At 48.4% G+C, this 14,237-nt stretch overlaps 1 protein-coding gene across 1 annotated transcript in view; it reads left to right on the plus strand.

Annotated features, from left to right (window-relative positions):
- Positions 1-14,237, plus strand: part of Cdh1 (cadherin 1) — a 71,293-nt gene that overhangs the window by 17,597 nt on the left and 39,459 nt on the right. The window lies entirely within an intron of this gene.

Genomic DNA, 14,237 nt, shown 5'->3' on the forward strand with positions numbered 1-14,237 from the left:
GAGCTGCATGGGAAAGGTCTTTGGTCACGCCTACATTTCGCCCCTCCGGGTCCTCAGTGGCTGGCTGAGGATGTCTGCACCCCATCTCCTGGTGGATCCTGAAGTCCACCCATGCAGTTCCTCCCCATTTCTAGTCCTCTGGTTACTTGGAGCCTCCAGCTCCTACCCCTTTTAAAACCTGGAACAAAAGGAAGTTAGTGGCGCCCTTGGGCTCCCCTTGGAACCTGAATGGCTGAGGAGATGGAAGGGCTTTGGCTCTCTGCTGACTCCTTTTCTCCTTTTAATTATTATTGTTTTTCTTTTCCAAATTGCTACCTATGGGTTTCTCATAACCACTTTGGTGGGAGGTGGGGTGAAGGGTAAGGCAGTTAACTCTGAGTGGCACAGACAGACAGGAAAGCATTTGAAAGAAATTCACATAACGACAGTAGTAATGGAGGGGAGGCCTCCCGTGTTACAGAGCAGCTCGGAGCTAAAACAGATGCCTGGGATGGGAGAGGAGACAGAGCATGCTCGCTTCACCATCACAGAGGCTTCGCAGGAAAAACTACTTTTTCTTTAGATATTTTCAATCACCTTTATAAAATGTGAAAAAATCCTGTAAGACTGAACCAAAGGGGTAGCTGGGGGGGGGGGCACTAAAAATTCTCCACTAAAATCCAAGTAACAATCGGAGATAGGAAACTCTGATAGTCCCTAACTCCTTCCCAGACTCAGTGGCCTCTGGAACTGAGGCCACGTGACTCCAGTGGACATCTTCCTGTTGTTTTAGAAACCACTTTCCCACCTATTATTTATAACAGGCCTTGGGTAATTTTGTCAGTCTGAGAATACCCACCCCTTCTCCATAGGAAGGTGTTTTTGCTATTTCAGATCACCATAAACCCCGTGAGGGCCTCCTGGGAGTTTTGTTTTGGTCACAAGCCTCTCATGTCCCTAGGGGGTCTGGAGATGGATCTGAGGTGGTGGAAAGTGCTGGGGTGCCAAGTTATCAGACAATGGGCACATTGAGAATGCAGGTGGGGCCAGGCCTGTGTGGGCTGGAGCAGCTGTTGAAGCCTCAGGGGGAGCAGCGGCCAGGCTGAGAGGAGAGGACCATAAGCCAAGGCAGTGGGGAGGAGTACCCCCCTCCCCCAGGATTCCAGGGCAAAGGGACCTTTGAACTATGACTCAGATGAAAGGGGTGGGATCTGTGAGCAAACTTCCTGTTGGAAGATTGGTCTTGGTGGTTGACGGGCCTTGCCAGGTCATAGAGATAATGGGATTCTGTAAGGTGGGAGGACCTGGAGATCTGGAGTAGCAGGTCTTCCTCCTTCTCCCTGCCCCCGGCCAGCTGGAAACCTGGGGGAGGAAGGGTGTTGTTTCATGGGAGGCCTGGGGCAACCTCTGGAGTTCTGTGATTGCCCCCAAGTGCTTGCCCAACACTGCTCCCTTCTCCCCAGCTCTGCTTCTAGATAGTTTTTCTAGGAGCCCATCTCAGCAGTGGCAGCCTTCACCCTTCTCAGCCATCTTTTGTTTGTTCATTCTGGGCCTTGAAGATGGAGAGCTATAAGGGAGGAGCGCGCAGAGGCTGGGGAGCAGCAGAACCAGATCATGGCATCTGCATTCTGGGGTTAGTGCTCTGCAGAATTGGCAGGAGCGAACCGTAAACACAGGAATATAAAACACTGAAAGTGCCTTTAATGTCAGCACTCAGGAGGCAGAGGCTACCTGATTTCTGAGTTCAAGCCCAGCCTGGTCTACAAAGTGAGTTCCATCCAGGACAGCCAAGTACTACTACACAGAGAAACCCCTGTCTTGAAAAACCAAAACCAAACCAAACAGCAAAATACCACCCAGCCAAACAAAACCATAAGAGTGCTGGAGCATTGAGGGGGTCTGAAGTCCTCACCAAGGGGGGACGTTTAAGCAAAGACTCAAGACGGGAGAATACTGAGGGTGTTCCAGCCTAAGGGAACAGCCAGGACAGAGGCTCCGGGCTAAGGAACAGCAAGGCCATTGTGCATGGATTCAGGTGGATCATGGGCAGCAGGAGACAGGAGGAGCACGAGGGTGGATGGCACTGTGCACAGGGCCCGGCACCCATTTATCGCAAGGACTCTCTGACCCCTTCTAGCCTGACCTTGCCCCTCCATTCCAAAGAGCAAAGTCTAGTAGTTAACGACTTGGATACCAGCCTCTGACCGCTCAGGCTCGCCACTGGTCAGAGCCTGTGCCCTCCCCAGGACTTCTGGTCCAGGTGGTACAGGGTGGGGCCCCTGATTCACATTCTTGATAGTGCTGCCAGGTTCCCTGCCACCAGCTGGCACATTCTGTCTTCTTTCCAGCAGCACTTGACTGGGCTCCCTGCCCAGCTGGTGGTCAGCTTCGGGATGCTTCCTCCAGGATGCCTTCTCTGATCTCCACTCACTTGGCTTCTTCCCAAATGCAGAGGTCCTTGGCTTCTCCGGTTTCCCTAGAGGAGCATCTGGTGTGTCAAGTGCTCAATAAGCAGTGAGGAGAGGTGTGAACTGGGCTGAGGAGAGGTGTGAACTGGGCTGAGGAGAGGTGTGAGCTGGGCCTTGGGGATCACGGAGACAAGGCTTACTCATCTCCGTCTCTGAAGGACTTTTGGAAAGCTGCATTACAGGAAAATCAGATTCTTAGATTCCCCCTCCCCAGCTCTGTTCTTCTAAACAGCACTGTTATTATTTTTTATGTGGGGGTGTTGTTCAGGAGGGAGAGACGAGACACGCGGAGTTGGGGAAGGAGAGACGAGACACGTGGGGTCCCACGTGGGCGAACTTTAATGGGGACAACAGGTAAGGGACGGGGGTGAAGAGACAAAAGGGGAGAGGGGGGAAAAAGGGGCGGGTTAAGGTGGCCCTCCGTTTTAAGGGGGAGCTCAGGTGTGTCTGGGAGAAAATGTCCTGGGCATGCGTGGCTTTCCATTGTACCACTGGGATTCGTAGTCCACTGAGGCTGTATTTTCTGCGCATGAGTGGCCTTGTCTCCAAAAGAACAGCAAGCACACGTGTGCAGCTGATGCTGTCTTTCTGGCCACCCTTTTATTTGTTTGGAATATCACTCTCACCACCCCTTTCCACAGTGATGAGAGCTTTAAAAAGGCTTTATTCCTAGCTGCGTGTATTAGCACAATATGGTTGTCCCAGCACAGAGCAGGAGGCTCAGGGGTTGGGAGCTAGCCTGGGCTACACAGGGAGGGAGAGGAGGGTGTTATTCTCTCCATCACCACTGAGGCTATTTGCTTTCTAAAGCTAATCACAAAACCCAGCATAGTTTAAAAGTGTGCTCCTTATGCTTCTCACATTAAGGAAAATGTGGCCGCTGCTGTTGAGTGTTTAGGACCAGTCAAGGGGCTCGAATTTCATTTGTACCCACTTTTTAAGTGTACCTAACTGCCCACCCTGTGCCGGCCCACAGGGGTGCTACAGAATGCCTGTTAAAATGTGGGTAACCTGTTCCTCCTGGCATTACATTAAAGGTGGGGAAGGGAGAGATTAGGGAGACTAACCCATCCTCCCTTGCGGAGGAAACAAAGGACTCAACAGTGGGGGAACACAATGGGGTTGCGCCTTTATTGCTGCTGCAGCCCTTTCTGCCTCATTCCTGATTTACAGACTGAGGTTTAGAGAGGCAACCGAGGGGTGTGGGTGGAAGGATGAGCGAAACCTGGGGGGGGGGGGGACAAGAAGTCAGATGACTGTGGGACCAAATGGGGGAAGGGAGTCCACCTCTCTCCCTCTAGTCTGCTGGTTCCATCATTGGAAATGCTGAGTGGTTAATTAGCATTGTTAAAGGGCTTTCAGCTAATTCTGGGGAACAGTTCTTTACTTTTAATGAGCTGTTTGTCCCCTCAGCGGTGGGAATGAACCTAGGGCCTTGCATACTGGTGAACACTCTGCTCTCTGCAACTGAGCTAAATCCCTGTGCCCGCCCCCCTCCCGCAGTTTGGCCTGGAATTCACACCTGTCAGGCTCTGCTGGAGTTTTTGGTGCCCACCACCTAAAACTCTTTAGTGCGCTTCAACATCACGCTGGGAACTAAGGAAAACTGTGTCCTGTGTACTCAGCTCCATCCTCAGGATTCTGGTTTATATATTTGAGATTAGGGCTATCTAGGATTCAGCAAGCATTTTAACTTCATTGTTATTTTTGTAGTACTGATGACTGATACAGGGCCTCTTGCATGCTAGGCAAGTATTCAATATCTGGGACCGACCCTTCCTTCCAACAGAGTCTTTACTATTTACTAGCCTTGGGCATTCTGAAATTTACTAGGTAGACCAGGATAACCTCAATCTCAAAGTTCTGTCTGCCTCTCTGCCTCTTGAACTGGGGCTGTTGGAGTGTCTTTTGGTCCTACTGTGAGAACCATCTGGACCAGAACGTAAATCCCCAAGCTGAAGCTAGAATGTGGATCACCAAACTCTAGTTAGATGGCACACGCCTTTGAGCCCAGCTCTCAGGAGGCCGAGACAGGTAGATCTGAGGCAGCCAGCCAGCCTGGTCTACGAGTGAGTTCCAGGACAGGGCTACTTAAAAGACCTTGTTTCCCCACCCCACCCCCCGCCCCAAATGTGCAGTCTCTGTTAGGATTCAGCCATTATGCTGTCCTGCCCTGCCATCTGGAAGGATTACCCAGGCAGTACACTGGCCAGGGTCCTAGTCTGTACACAGGCGCTAAAGGTCCCTTTAAGAGACAAGCCCCGCCTACTTGCGTCCTCTTTCTGCCATTTTCTCTCTTCCCCTCTCTACATCTCCTTGTCTCTCTCTCTTTTTCTTGTTCTCTTCCCTTCCCCATTCCCTTTACCTCAATAAACTGCACTCACGCTCTGTCTGCCCGTGTTTCTCACCTGCCATGGGACCCACGATGATAACAGTCTCCACGTGACTGTCTGCCTTGGAGAATGGAGGCCAGGGATCTGTGAGTGGTTGAGGGGCTGATGCTTTAGAAACCCCCCAGGTGGCCGGGCGGTGGTGGCGCACGCCTTTAATCCCAGCACTCGGGAGGCAGAGACAGGCGGATCTCTGTGAGTTCGAGACCAGCCTGGTCTACAAGAGCTAGTTCCAGGACAGACTCCAAAACCACAGAGAAACCCTGTCTCAAAAAACCAAAAAAAAAAAAAAAAAAAGAAAAGAAACCCCCCAGGTGGCTCTGGACATAGTGTGAGGAGAAGCCATTTCAAGTTGTAGACAAGGTGTGTGTGCACGTGTGTCTGTCTCTGTACTGGATTGGATCAGATGGTCTACAGTGTTCACCTTTGCGCATGTGCATACGTGTACTCATGCATGTGCTTGCGTGCATTCGAGTGTTGTGTTCGGAGCCGGGGATTGGGGGGGGTCTTCTCGAACTACATTCTCCTTATTCATTGAGGCGGGTCTCTAAGCTGAACCCGTAGCTCACAGCTTGCCCCAGGGGTCCCCTGTGTCCCCTTCCATTCCCACTCAACCTTGGTTCTTGGGATCCAACCTCCAGTCCATATGATGGCACAAGAAGCACAGTTTTTTGGTTTTGGTTTGTTTGTTTGGTTTTTGCCTCATGTGCTTTGTAGCCAAGGATAACACTGGATTGTCTTGTGTCTATTTATGGGCGTTCCCTACCCCTGAGGGTTATGAATTCCCCTAGGAAGGGGTTATGACTCATCTGGAAAGTAGAATCTTCTGAAGTGGATGCATCTCAGGGTCCTTCAAGGAAGAGATGTAGGGAAATAATGGGTACAAACTGTACACCGTACCCCCCATCCTTCACTCCTTTTCTATTTGAGCTCTGAGTGACTGGAAGTGCAGACTGGCTGGCCTAGATCTTGTGGCCTCTGCTTTCTGAGTGCTGAGAGCCACCCAGAAGATGTGTGACAAAATTCCAGTGTGTTTAGAGAAGAGATTGGCTGGCCAAGATGCCCCTGCTTCTGTCTGTCCTGCTTCCGTCCAGCCTTCACTTTCTTCTTGCTGGGAGAGTGGTTTGGTTAGTCCACTCCAGCGGGTAGCTTTACAATTAACTCTTCTTGGCCTTGGACTGAGGCATCTATAAACACAGCTCCCTCGTTTATGAGTTGTCCAACCCTGTGTTAAAAGGAATGGCTAAGCCCTGCTGTTGTCTGGGAGAAGCCAGTGTGAAACTCAAACGGAGCAGAGAACAGATCCAACGTGGAGATAAGGCAGCTGCAGTTTCAGTTTTGGGCTGGGCCAAGAATTTCGGGACTTTCTTTGCTGTGGATAGGGAGTTAAGTTGCTTTTCTTCTGGGGGTGTGTGCTGATTTGATTTATGATTAATTCATCTGGGTTTTGACAACAGGTCCAGTGAATGCATAATGTATTTCAGATATTTGAATTTAAATGTAGTCCTGGTATTTTAGAAAGGACAATTAGTCATGAGCCTGAGCGGTCTTCATAGTTGTTTGTTTTACCCGTAACAAGTTAACCAGTTGCAGGTTTTAGTTCTCTCTGTGTCTGTCTCTCTGTCTGTCTCTCTCTTGAGACAAGGGTCTCCTGTAGCCTGGGTTGATCTCGAATTCACGATTTAGCCAGTAGGACCTAGATTTTATTGCATGCTGGGATTACTGGTCTAATCTCCTTTGAGGAAACTTTGGCCTGTAGCTCTGGTCCTCCACGATAGAAGGTCTTCTAACCACCTGATTCTCCTGTGATAGAGCCCGGTGAGCCAGACCTTTTAAACCATGCTGGTTTGAATAAGAATGGATCCCAGTAGTACTACTTACACATTCAAATGCTTAGTCACCGGGGCGTGGCTCCCTTTGGAAGAATTAGAAGGATTAGGAGGTCTGGCCTTGTTGGAGAAAGTGTCTCTGGGTGGCTTTGAGGTTTCAAGTGCTCATGCCAAGCCCAGTGTGTCTCTTTTTCTCTTGGTCTGCGGATCAGTTTGTAGTTCTCCGCTATTGCTTCAGCGCTATGTATCACCTGCTCTCTGCCACGATGGTAATGGACTGAATCTGAAACTGTAAGCAACCCCCCAGTTCAATGCTTTCTTTTATAAGAGTTGCCGTGGTCAGTGAAGTAGGGCAATCACCAATTCTCCAGAAATGAGAAAGCTGGGGTTTCCCTAAGAATGGAAATTTTCTCTGCCCTAGTGCCAACATTCTCTTTCTTTTTCCAGTAAAGAATTTGTTTACACCTGTATCTCAGACACAAGGGAAAGACCAAAGGAAAAACAAGGACAAAAAGTAGATAGCGGAGGGATGAGTATCAAGGTGATTGCCATACAGTTTAGAACTCGGCAGAGAGCGTGCATCTGCCTCTGTTGTTCCTACCAACCAAAATAAAGAGGGAAATTTGATCAGCCCTACAGCTGGGTTTCAATGTTTTGGGCATTAGTGGGGCGTCTGGCTCCTCCAGAGAGTTCTTGGTTCTCTGCAGTCTAATGTGTCAGACCGCACCTTTGCAGCTGTCTTACTAGACAGTCAGTACTGTGGAGACAACATTGCACAATGTAGACTCTAAGAGGACAAAGGTTTCAGTCCTGTCACCACCTACAGAGCTCCGTGAGGAGTGGCTTTGCACCTGTCCCTCTAGCAGTAAGATCCATCTGTGTAATGCAAGATAAAGTCATAGCATAACAATATGTAATGGTGGAAATTTTACTAATATTATTTGTTACCCAGCACTCTGCTGCCTCGGGGGGATGGTGCTTACTATTTCCTCTGCTGGGCACCTTTGCCCTGGCATATAGCTCATTACATTATAACTCACTACTAAAGATTCTCCCATGTTGGAGTCCACTTCATAATAAAATGTACAATTCCTTTTTCATAGTCTTTGTTATGATTCAGCTCAATACTATACATTATCTGCTTACTCCCTCACTTCCCAACGCCCCACTCCACCAGCATAGGCTCCTTGAAGGTGCAGCCTGCTCTGTATTTTAGGTTGCTGTCAGGAGGACTCAGAATGCTGCCTCAGCAAATTTTCAAGTGACCCCCCCCCAATTAGGTGTTGGGGATTAAATCCAGCATCTTACTTGCTACACATGCTAGATAAGTGCTCTACCATCAAGTTACCAGATACATAGCTGGCTATTCTAGAACTCACTTTGTACACCAGGTTGGCCTCGAACTCAGATCTGCCTGCCTCTGCCTCTCAGTGCTGGGATTAAAAGTGTGCACCACCTGGTCATACATAGCTATTTCTTTTATTTCTGCATCTATCACATTTACATATCAGTAACTACCACTAATTTGTACCTACAAAAGCCTTATAGATCTAAGTGAGTCTATGTAGTTCAGAATGACAGTCATTTCGTATCTGCTGTTGGTTGGGCTCTCTTTTGAGGAGGCTAATGATAAGATGTCTTTCAGTTGTACCATGGCCCACTAGCTACTTCTATGTAGTAAATGTAATTTTATATTGAAGATATTTTATCCTGGCAGGCCATACATTTAGACTTCAATAGACACAATCTAATAACCACATAGACAATAGGTGTCTTCTCTTTCTTCTCTCTCTTTTTAATAGTCATGGTATAGCCCAGATTTGAACTCTCCTGTCTCAGTCGAACTGTACCCAGACATAGTGAGACTGTATATACCTAGCTGGTCTGCAACTTCTTAAGTAGACCAGGTTGGCCTCTAGTGAGCAGAGATCCCCGTCTGCCTCTGCTGGGATTAAAAGTGTGCACCACCACTTCAGGCATGGCTGGGCGTGGTGATTGACACTGGGAAGGCAGGCAGATCTCTGTGCTCGAGGCCAACCGGGTTTGCATAGTGAGTTCCAGGACAGCCAGGACACAGAGAAACTCTACTCTGTCTTGGGAAAACAAAACAACCAAACCAAACCCAAATATATAAAAATTCAAATATAAGAAGAATTTTTTTCTTTTGATTTTTCGAGACAGGGTTTCTCCGTAGCTTTTGGTTCCTGTCCTGGAACTAACTCTTGTAGACCAGGCTGGCCTCGAACTCACAGAGATCCACCTGCCTCTGCCTCCCGAGTGCTGGGATTAAAGGCGTGCGCCACCACCGCCTGGCTTAAAAAGAATATTATTCATTTCCCCCTTTTGAAAATTGGGAAGGGGTATATTGAAGTGGCTGGATACGTGCTTAGCTTGTCAGCAGTCCTGGGGTCAAGAGTACTCCGTGAAAGCAAAAACAAAAGAGATCCTCTGATGGAGGAAGGGCTCCATGACAAGAACAGAAGGTTCCGGTAGGTGATAACCAACCAGACAGAATGAGCAGAGTGTACTGAGAAGGAAGAAGCTTGTGGCTGAGATCCTTGCCTGTCTGTAGGTGCATAGGTATGGAAATGAGGTCAGACAGCTACCCAGGGCCAGACCTCTGTCCTGAAGGGTAGGTAATTGCCTCTGTTTCTATCAGCTTCCACCAAGATGAAGTGATGTGAGCTAACAAGTCTGTTCAAACTGATTCTTCCTTCTCGCCAAACACCCGGTGGGGGTGGGGTGCTGTGTGTGTGTGTGTGTGTGTGTTGTTCCCCTTCCCAGGAGCCTCTGGGTTCTTTGGAAACAAAGTGCAGGAGACCGGAACAAGACTCATTCTTCACCGGGCACGGCTCAGCACAGTGGCTTGTGTCAGAAAGGATCTGGGGTACATGTTTGATGGGGATTAGCATTGCCTCCAACATCCTGCCTTTTGGCCCCAGCTGAATCTGACCCTCCTTGCTGTTGAGTTCCTGCTCATTTTCAGTTGTAGCCCTGGACTAGCCATCAGTATTATCGAGCACTCACCCTGTGTACTGCCTTAGAAAATAGGAATCATCACTATTCTGACTTGTTAATTTATTGTTTGTGGGGTATTTTGTTTGTTTTTGAGAGGTTATCTCTCTATAGATCTGGCTGTCCTGGAACTCACTATATAGACAATGCTGGCCACAAACCTACAGAAATCTGCCTTCCTCTGCCTCTCAAGTGCCTTGATCAATGGTGTGTACCACTATGCCCAGCGGCCCTTCTGGGTTTGTTTGTTTGTTTGTTTGTTTCTAGCCCTGACCGTTCTGGAACTCCTGTAGACCAGGCTGTCCTGAAACTCAGGGATGCCTCTGCCTCTTGAGAGCTGGGGTGAAAAGTGTGTGCTGCCATGCCAGGCCTTGTTTTGTTTTTTGAGACTAAGTCTATCCTCGAACTCTCCAGTTCTCCCAAGTGCTAGGATGATAGGCAAGAACCACCAATTCTGGCCCCATGTTGGTCTGTTGTTGAGGAAATGGAGGCAGAAGGATGAAGTGATGTGTAGAGACTGTAGTGATGAGTGGACCTGAGATTTGAGCCACGGGTCAGTTGACCTTTGAAATGTCGGTTTATAGCCCTTGCTGTGGCCTTGAGATGTGGAAACTAGCCTAGAAGACTCTAGGCTTCTTAACACAAAGTTGGCCCCGTATTTGCAGAAACCAGTGGTGGATGCCCTTGTTTTGTTTGCACCTGACCAGACAGCCCTTGCTGACAGGCTTAGAGTCTCTCTTGGCATTTGTGCTCAGTGCCACATTTGGCTCTCGAAGCTTCATTTCTACCTTAGGAGTTTGAGAATTGCCATCCTATTCCAACCTCTTGTGGAAGAAGGGTAAACCTTTGGGGGGGTGTGGTTCGAGATAGGGTTCTCTGTGTAACAGTTCTAACTGACCTGGAACTAGCACTTGTAGACCAGGCTGGCCTCGAACTCACAGAGATCCACCTGCCTCTGCCTCCTTAGTGCTGGGATTAAAGGTGTACACCACCTCTTCTAAGATGAATAAATCATAGACATGTCAAGGCAGGTTCAGTGACTGTTCACTAAGGTGCCCCTCACCTAAGTTCTGAGAATTGAATGCCGGGACCGTATTCAGACTAGACAAGTGCTTGACCACTAAGTCTTTTGTCTCACTCAGTTTCCTGGGCTGGCCTCATGCTCACTCTGTAGCCCAGGCTGGATAGGGGCAGGGGTGTAGACTTGCAGCAGTAACCCCTATGTTTCACTCTTTTGTGACAGTCATGAGTATTGAGCCCAGGACTTCCTCCATGGTGTGCATGTGTCCTACCACTGAGTGCGTTCCCAGCCCTCAATAAGCATCTCTTATGCGCTAAGCTTTGTATGCAAACGGTGGGAGAACATAAGTAGTCGACCAGTGTTTACGATGGGCCAAGCTCTGGGCTGAAGCTTTAGCTGTGTACAATCTTACCCGAGTCTTACCCCATACCATAGACTTGAGCGAGGTAGGAACTACAGTCCATTCTATTGAAACCTGATACAGTTTTCTTAAAAGTCTCTATGGAAATCGACTGACATAAGTCACTGGACTGTGGGGATATAGGGTTTGGCTCAGCATTCTTACCTTCAGCTTGCAGAAGGCAGGCGCGGTGTGGTACAGTGTGGTGGTGGTATCTAGCATCTCAGGTTCTTGAGATCTGAGGCAGGAGGATCCCTTGAACCTAGGTGTTCAAGTGAAAACTGGGCAACATAGCAGGACCCTGAGCCTCTGCCTCTGTTTTTCTCTGTGTGTCTCTCTGAGACAAGTCTCACTATGTAGCCTTGGCTGAGCTAGAACTCTCTGGCCTTGAACTTATAGAGATCCCTCTGCCTCTGCTTCTGCCTTTCTTGTGACTAAGTGTGCCTTTATGCCAAGCCTCCAGACCCTGTCTCTTTAAGAGAGAAAGGTGGTGGCGCAGCCTTTAATCCCAGCACTTGGGAGGCAGAGGCAGGTGGACCTCTGTGAGTTCAAGGCCAACCTGGTCTGCAAGAGCTGGTTCCAGGACAGGTTCCAAAGCTACAACAGAACCCTGTCTCAAAAAACCCCAGACTTCACCAAGATGTCTGACAAGGATTTTGTGTGAGTTCTTTAGCTGTTACTGTGCAGCCAGGACTGGGACAAAGGTTATCAGAGATCCATGTAAAGTTTTAGCCCCAGATGTGAGTGGGTGTGGCATGGCGTGTCTCTGAGCCAGCTGCTACTTTGTTTTGTGCATTCCTGCTTTGCAGCTGGGTATAATTTTCTGTATTCACCTGGTGTTTTTTTTGTAGAAGAAATCACACCCATGAGCAAAATAGACCTCTGGGCTTAAGGGAGAGAGACCTGGGCTGTGCTTAAGTGAGAGAGACCTGGGCTATGCTTAAGGGAAAGAGACCTGGGCTATGCTTAAGGGAAAGAGACCTCTGGGCTGTGCTTAAGTTGTCCCTAATGCATCACTTGGGATGGAAGGAATGGGCATGTTCCAGGTGCTATAGAAGAACTACCATTTCCATTTTGCAGTGAAGTGAACTGAGGTTCTGAGAAGTAAAGGGGTGGCCCTTTACCCAGCAGACCGGTGGTGGAGCTTGGATTAAACTGGGGTTCTCCTAGTTTAACCTGTCAGAGTCCTTCCTGTTCGTATTTGTGGAAATCAATCTAAAAAGACAGAGATTAGGTTTCTGAAATAGGGTGAGTTAGAAGTCTGTGTGTGTGTTTGTGTTTTGAGACGGGGTTTCTCTTTATAGCCCTGGCTGTCCTGGAAGTCCTCATATGGAGCAGGTTTGCCTGGAACTCAGAGATTGCCTGTTTCTGAGTTTCTCCTGAGTGCTGGGGTTGAGGCTGTGGGCCCACCACTCCAGCTAGGACATTTGTGTTAAGAGTTGTAGAGAACTAGGTAGCTTACCTTGCAAGGTGCTTATCTTGCAAGTTCAAAGACATAAATTCAGTTCCCAGGACCCACACTTACCAAAAAAAGAGCCGGGCAGTTGGGAACTCATCAAGTAAAAACCCTGCTGCCAATACTACCTGAGCTCAGTCTCCTGGGCACCACACCATGGAAGGAGAGAACCGAAGCCTCCTAGTGTCCTGACCTTCACAGTGTTCCATTGACTTTCTTTTTTGTTATTTTGAGTTAGGGTTTCTCTGTGTAGCACTGGCTGTCCTGGAATTCTCCCTGTAGACCAGGCTGGCCTTGAACTCAGGTCCACCTGTTGTCTCTGCCTCCCAAGTGCTGGGATTAACGGTTCGTGCCACCAAGCCCAGCTCTTTTGCTTTGTTGTTGTTTTTTTTTTTTTTTTTTTTTTTTTTTTGGTTTTCCGAGACAGGGTTTCTCTGTGGTTTTGGAGCCTGTCCTGGAACTAGCTCTGTAGACCAGGCTGGTCTGCTTTGTTTTTTTGAGACAGGCTGGATATGAACTCTCTGCCTTGCCCATGCTGGCTTTACAGGCTTCTGCCTGGCTGTGTGCTAGACATATTTAGTGATGGTCAATGTGACTCAGATCTTTCGCGGTTGAGGTGGACACCTGCCTTTTGTGTCCAAGTAAGTCTATATGCCCTGGGCAGCAACTGGAGGGTGATGTGGATATAGGGAAGATGCCCAGGGCAGAGTAGAGGCCGCCGGGGCAGCTGGGGCAGCGGTCCTCATGGCTTGTCAGCCTTCATCATGTTCTCAATGTGTACATGGTTGGGTGATTTTACTTTGTGTTCCTGTTGTAGGATCTTATAAAAACCTTTTCAGAAATGCAAGGAACCACCTCCTTTTACAGTTTATCCTGCAAAGCTTGTTGCTTTGTGTCAGTGGTTTGCAAGTATATTGCACTTCCCAGAGGCTGCGGGGAGGAGGAGGGGTTAGCAGGATGGGGAACAGTGGGTCAGAGGGCGTTTTATAGTCAGGTAGGAGAAATACGTTCACAGGAGTGTGACCACAGATGATGAGAATGGTCAGTGTTTCTAGGTGAAGCTGGAAGGGTGCTGAACACTTCCCTACAAAGGAGCAATACACGTTTGAGACGGTAGGGTAGGGGTGCCCTGGAGTAAATAGGGGTACCTGAGTTGGGTACCACATAACGTGCTGCCATTTAAACAAGTTTAATTTTTTAAAGTTATTTTTAAGTAAATTGATTTAAGTTTTGTTTTTGTTTTTGTTTTTTTGTGACAGGGTTTCTCAGTGCAGCCCTGGCTGTCCTGGAACTCACTTTGTAGACCAGGCTGGCTTCCAACTGAGACATTTACTTGTCTCTGCCTCCCAAGTCCTGGGATTAAAGTCATGCAACACTATACATACTTGGCTCATCGTAGTTTTAAATCATGTGTATGTGTGTGACTCTGAACACATTTATATATCTGCAGGTACCATTGGAGGCAAGAAAGAGGGTGTTAGGTTCCCTGGAGCTGGAGTTACCTGTAGTTATGAATTACCTCATATGGGTGCCGGGAGTCAAACGTGGGTCCTCTGTAAGAACATTACACTCTTGACTGCTAAGCCATCTCTCCAGCCATAGCACGTACAATTTATTTAGGAAAACAAACTGTATAGCTACTTGAGTTTCATTTCCAAGAGACAGGATGCCCCTTCTGA

Source organism: Chionomys nivalis, chromosome 21, assembly GCF_950005125.1.
Source record: "Chionomys nivalis chromosome 21, mChiNiv1.1, whole genome shotgun sequence".
Lineage (NCBI taxonomy): Eukaryota > Metazoa > Chordata > Mammalia > Rodentia > Cricetidae > Chionomys > Chionomys nivalis.